We start from the raw sequence: 6000 nt of genomic DNA on the forward strand, positions 1-6000 counted from the left end.
GCTCTGTGCTGACAGTGTAGAGCCTGATTGGGATTCTCTGTCTCTTCTATCTGCTCCTCCTCTGCTCACTCTGCCTCAAAGTAAACAAACATTTTAATTTTTTAAATAAGTAATAAGTTATAATAAAAATACCTGTGGCTAAGTTATAATGAAAACACTATATATCAAAATTTGTAGGCTACAGCAAAGCAAATGCTTTAAAGGAAATATAAAACTGAGTCATTTTTATTAGAAAATAAGTCTTTCAAATTTACGAGCTAAGGGCTCATCCTAAATAAGTTAGAAAAGGAAAAATAGACTAAACTTAACAGTGAAAATCAACAAAACCAAATTATTCTTTGCATAAAAATTTTAAAAGGGAGACAAACTTTTTTCAAAACTGATATGGGAAAAACAAAAGGAAGTAATGCTAATAATAAAAGGTCTTGCAGTGGAGGTATTTTACAAGAGTTTTGCCAATAATTTTGAAAACTTTTGATTAAATTAAAATTCTTAGGAAATTGGATCTTAATTACAAGTGAATCAAGCAGGGAAAAGCAGCATACATAATACTATCAGCATTAAAGTAATTGAAGCACTAGTTTAAAATATTTCCATGACTCTGTGTGGACAGCCAGCTCAGAGCTTGGAGCCTGTTTCAAATTCTGTGTCTCCCTCTCTCTCTGACCTTCCCCTGCTCACACGGTCTCTCTCACTCTCTCAGAAATAAATAAAACATTTTAAAAAAAATAAAAATAAATTAAAATAAAATATTCCCACGAGCAAATATCTAGGCTCGGAAAGTTTTAGAGAGATTTTGCAAATTTACTGAAACATCTTTCCAAGTTTATTCAGTCTCTTACAGAAAATTGGAAATGTGGAATGCCCTCTAATGGCTTCAATGACTCCATTTTCCACTTTGCGTGAAAAGTGGACAAAACTATATAAAAAGAACAATTCCAAGTCTACTTTATTCCTGACTATAGATGCAAAATATTAAATCCTAAAAAAAAATAAAAATATAACCCCCCCAAATATATGTACATATATATATAAATGATTCACTACAACAATATTGATTTTATCCAAGGTATGCAAGGGTGATTTAAAAATAGACAATTCAAGGGGCCTCTGGGTAGCTCAATTGGTTAAGGGCCTGACTCTTGATTTTGGCTCAGGTCATAATCTCATGGTTTGTAGGTCTGAGCCCCACATCGGACTCTGTGCTGGCAGCACAGAGCCTGCCTGGGATTCTGTCATCCTCTCTCTCTGCCCCTCCCCACATGCTCTGTGTCTCTCTCTCAAAATAAATTGAAAAATAACTTTAGAAAATAAAGTTTATTAACAAAATAAAATAGGCAATTCAAAAATTTAATCCAACAATTTAAGTGATTGAAAGGCAAAAATCATATGACCATCAATTAACTGAGAAAATATAGTTTTTTCAAATTAAATACTTAATCATTTATGATTAAATGATGATTACTAATAAATTAGGAATAAGAGTATAAGAAAACTTGATAAAGGGTATAAGAAAACTTGAGCAAAAACTATCCCAAAGGAGAAACATGAGATTTCTTTAAGATAAAGGTGGCCACAGTATCAGGTGCTTATGCCATGCCTTCCTCTCCCTTGGCTCACCTTGTATACACCGGTCATCATAGCAGGCAGCTTCACGTGGATATAAACACTGCATCAGCTAGCGCACACATTTTCTTTCTCTTCCTTGCCTTTTGCCTGACACCATGACTAGAGAGACCTGTGGAGATGTAACTGGCAGGCATGCGTGTGCAGCCAGGAAGGGTGGGTGAGATAATACCTCACAAACAATTCTTGAGAAATGGACAGAAGCCAGAGAATAAATGCTACTGTCTTTCTCCTCTTGAGTGAAAAATTGTGAGGTGGAGTCTTCACAGTATCTCACCTAATCTCCATGGTACCAAGCCCCATTTGTCACAGAAGCAATCAATCAACTACTCACCTTTCTACTGGCTTTTCCTCCCTATATTGTTCACTCCCATCAGTATCCTGCTTCTTTTCCCTGGGATTTTCTCCACAAATAAATGACATTTTTTCCTAGGTTAACCCTGGATAAGACAAATTCTATCATCATTCTATACAACATTGTGTTGGGGATCTTAAACTATGAATGAAAGTGTACAGATTGGAAAAAGAAATGCACGTTAATGATATTTGCAGATGTTATGAGCATTTAATTAGAGAACTAAAAATAATCCCAAGATATATTATTAACTATAATAAGAGCATTTAGCAAGCTGGCTGGATGTAAGATTAAAACTTAAAAAATTATATTTCTATACACCAACAGCAAATGACTATTTAAAAAAACCTATGTACACAATAATAACAGAACATCTAAGTACATTAATAAAACATTAAAATTTTAAATTATATTAAAATGTATTAAAGAAGACTTAAATATAAAGGGACATGTATTATTATTGGTAATAGGCATTCATATTATAAATCATTCATTCGAAAATCTGTCTATAAATTCAATAAAATTCTAATTTGAATCCCACTATTTTTGGAAATTGATAAACTAAATCTTAAATTTTATAAAAGAGTTAAGGGTCAAGAACTTAAGACATTTCTGTGGGGAAAATCAGGATGAGGGGGCTATTACTCTATTACAGATTCAAACTTAGTTGAATCTCCATCTTGGCTGGAGAGGAAGATGTGGGTTGAAAGTGTTGAAAGTAGTGATGAGTCTGGAGTTTATATATAGGTCATATTATGAAATATGATGGATGTCATCAGATTAACAAATTTATATTTATTCTAAGGCAGAGGAAAAATTTATGGAACATGTCTAATGCAATTAAATTTTTGAAGACATTTTATAGGATACGTTGAAGATGAAGAAGATTTGAAAGAGAGGCCAGATTGGGAGGCTTTTAAATTGCAGTAAGTGAATAAGTAATCATTATTAGTAGAGTAATAGCAATGGATAGAGGAAAGAAGTTTAATAAAACCAACATATCATTTTAAGAAATAATAATAGACTAAGATTTGTAGTCCAAAATAAATTAAGACAATTTATTGAGCAACTTCAATGTGCCAGGCACCTTGCATATATTATTCATATCAAAACAATTCTTATGAGGCAGGTTTTATTATTTTAAAATAATATATGAGAAAACCAAGATTTAGAGAGGTTAAATTATTTTCCAGAAACAGAGAAATAGGTAAATAAATGAGTCATAATTTATGTTTTAGGTATTGTGAGACTGCTGCACTAACAAACATGTATATATATCTTACATATATCACATCAAACCATTAATACCTTAGAATTTTTGTAAGGAAGACTAAGGATTTTTTTGTTTTGTTTTGTTTTGTTTTTTTAAGGAGAAGAAAAAAATTAAGTAAATGACAATAATAGTGGTATATGGATTTGGTAGCAATCTTGAGGGTGGCATTAAAATGTTAGTTTGAAAAATATAACAATATATTTTATAGCCTCTTGATGCCACATATACTCTGAATAATTTCTAGAAGATTTTAACTGATTAGCTGAAACTCAAGTATTCCTTAGGAGAGAATTAGGCCCAGAGGGAACAATTTAAATTTATCTTCATATTCATAACCTAGAATTAGATATTACTTTGAAAGAGTACCCTCAGGCGTCCCAAGTTCTCTCTGTCTCATAACCTATTTACTGTGTGATCTTCAGGAAATCAAGTCAGCTCTCTGCACCTCCATTAAAAAAAAAAAATTAATGTTTTATTTAATTCTGAGAGAGAGAGACAGCATGAGGAAGGGAGGGTCAGAAAGAGAGGGAGACACAGAATCTGAAACAAGCTCCAGGCTCTGAGCTGTCAGGACATAGCCAGACGCGGAGCTCAAACCATGAACCGCTAGATCGCGACCTGAGCCGAAGTCGGAAGCTTAACCGACTGAGCCACCCAGGCGCCCCCCATTATTATTATTTTTTTTAATCAGTAAAATGAAGATTACCATGCCAGCCTGGACTATGTCACGGGATTGCTTTGATAATCAGGTGAGGCCATGAATGGATGAGAAGCCCTTTCTACATGAATGGCTACATGAATGGATGGCAAATAATATAACACTCATTCTAATATTAAAATGTGCATGCAAGTAATGAATTAACAAACAACCAAACTACTGGCCAAGAGCTGATAAAAAATGGAGGAAATCCATCCCATGGGTAAGACAAAAGAGATTTTGTTCCTGCCTGTTTTCAAATGAAAATGTGATGTTAATTGGGTCTGGAATAAGAATGATTAGTAAAGAGCCCTTTTAGAAACCTTGCCTCCAATCTGAAGTCTATAATTTTATTGTACAAAGCAATGAAGGATGGGGCAAATTTTTAAAACTTTGCATAAAGTTCAGAAGTTATCCAAAACACACCATCTATATGCAGTTTGAATGCCTCCATCAAATTAACTTTTAAAAATTCCTCATACCCCTCTATTTAGGACTTGATATAATCTTTTACATAGATAAATTCTTTATATAGATACAGTTGTCTTCATCCATCTTGTAACTTCTACCACCTAACTTCATTTAAACAAGTTACCATTTAATTTTATTTTCCTGAGGATGGATGAATGGATGGATGTCTACAGAGGATGGACTTCAGTGACATAACAAAGTCTAGACTTAAGAATATATTTGTAAAATTTCCTAAACCACATCAGTTGTAAACATTATTGAAGAGAGTTTTTAAGTTATGTTTGCAGAGATATGATACTGTCGAACAATAATTTTAATGAAAATGATATCTGATATTCAAACAGAAATGTCATAAAGGAAGCAATCAGGAAACTCAAAATTTTTCTTTTGACCAACAAATAGATCTGATATATAACTTCTAGAAAGATTATAATCGATTTGAATATCTGTTCTCATAAGCCTTTACTTTTGTTTCTTTTCTTGTCCCAGCTAGTTGCCTTAGGAAACCATTTTATTTTACGCTTCTCATAGAGGAATCTAGTAACAATTTTACACAGTGAACACAGGCACACATGCGTGTGTGTGTGTGTGTGTGTGTGTAATTTTGAACTGAGAATAAAGTGTGTCTGGAAGAGGATGGCTTCTAGTTTGTCCATCTTCCCATCCATATACCCATCATCTTTAGTGGCTTTGTTGCCTATAAGATCAGATTCTTCTTGCCTACAGTTGGCTAGCTATCTCCTTTGGGATATTCTTATGGAAATCTCGTTTAACATATTCAAATTAAATCCTATTATCCCTGTCTGTTGGTTATATGATATATAGGTATGTCACTGTAAAGATTAGGTGGGTGTGATTTCCACTTAAATATTCTAGCCAGTATTCATAAAACATTCAACAATAATATAAGATCCATATTTGCAATCTCACAATGATTAGCATAGCTTGCATTTATTAATGTACATTAATTAACATATTTGAAATTAATGTTAGTTTTTCTAAACCTTATGCTATTCTATACTTGTGACTAATTCTAAATTTGATATGGGGCATAGAAGTGTTTACGGTAGTTATTTACTTTTTGGGTTTGTTATGGGAAAATGCTTTAACCAGAATCTTATACTTTCCACAGCTACTAGTATATGTGAGTTTTTCTAGACTTTGATCTTTAGATTCATTAATATTATGTCTGAAAAGAATAAAATTGCTACATAATTATGTAACAAAATATATGAATGATGAATTATTAAATAAAATTTAATTAATATTTTATTAAAACCATGAAGATCTGCTAGCATAGCATATTTTAAACTTGGATTAGCTATTATAAATTGATTGTTGTTGCTGTTATGTTGTTATCACCATCAGTCTACGTGGGTTGGGGATTAAGTAGAGTCACTAAAGAGAAGGTAAACTTCTTCCTCTCTGCAAATTTTTTTAAGACTATTTCATCTAAGAGAGTGACAGGCACATCTCTGATTTGCTTCAATATTCATCACTGCATCCTTCAGTTGTGCTGCATGAGGCATAAAAAATAGACTCAAGTGAACTTTTTCATATTCATATTTAGGAGACATT

This window comes from Hyaena hyaena, unplaced genomic scaffold, assembly GCF_003009895.1.
Source record: "Hyaena hyaena isolate Hyena2069 unplaced genomic scaffold, ASM300989v1 scaffold_472, whole genome shotgun sequence".
Classification (NCBI taxonomy): domain Eukaryota; kingdom Metazoa; phylum Chordata; class Mammalia; order Carnivora; family Hyaenidae; genus Hyaena; species Hyaena hyaena.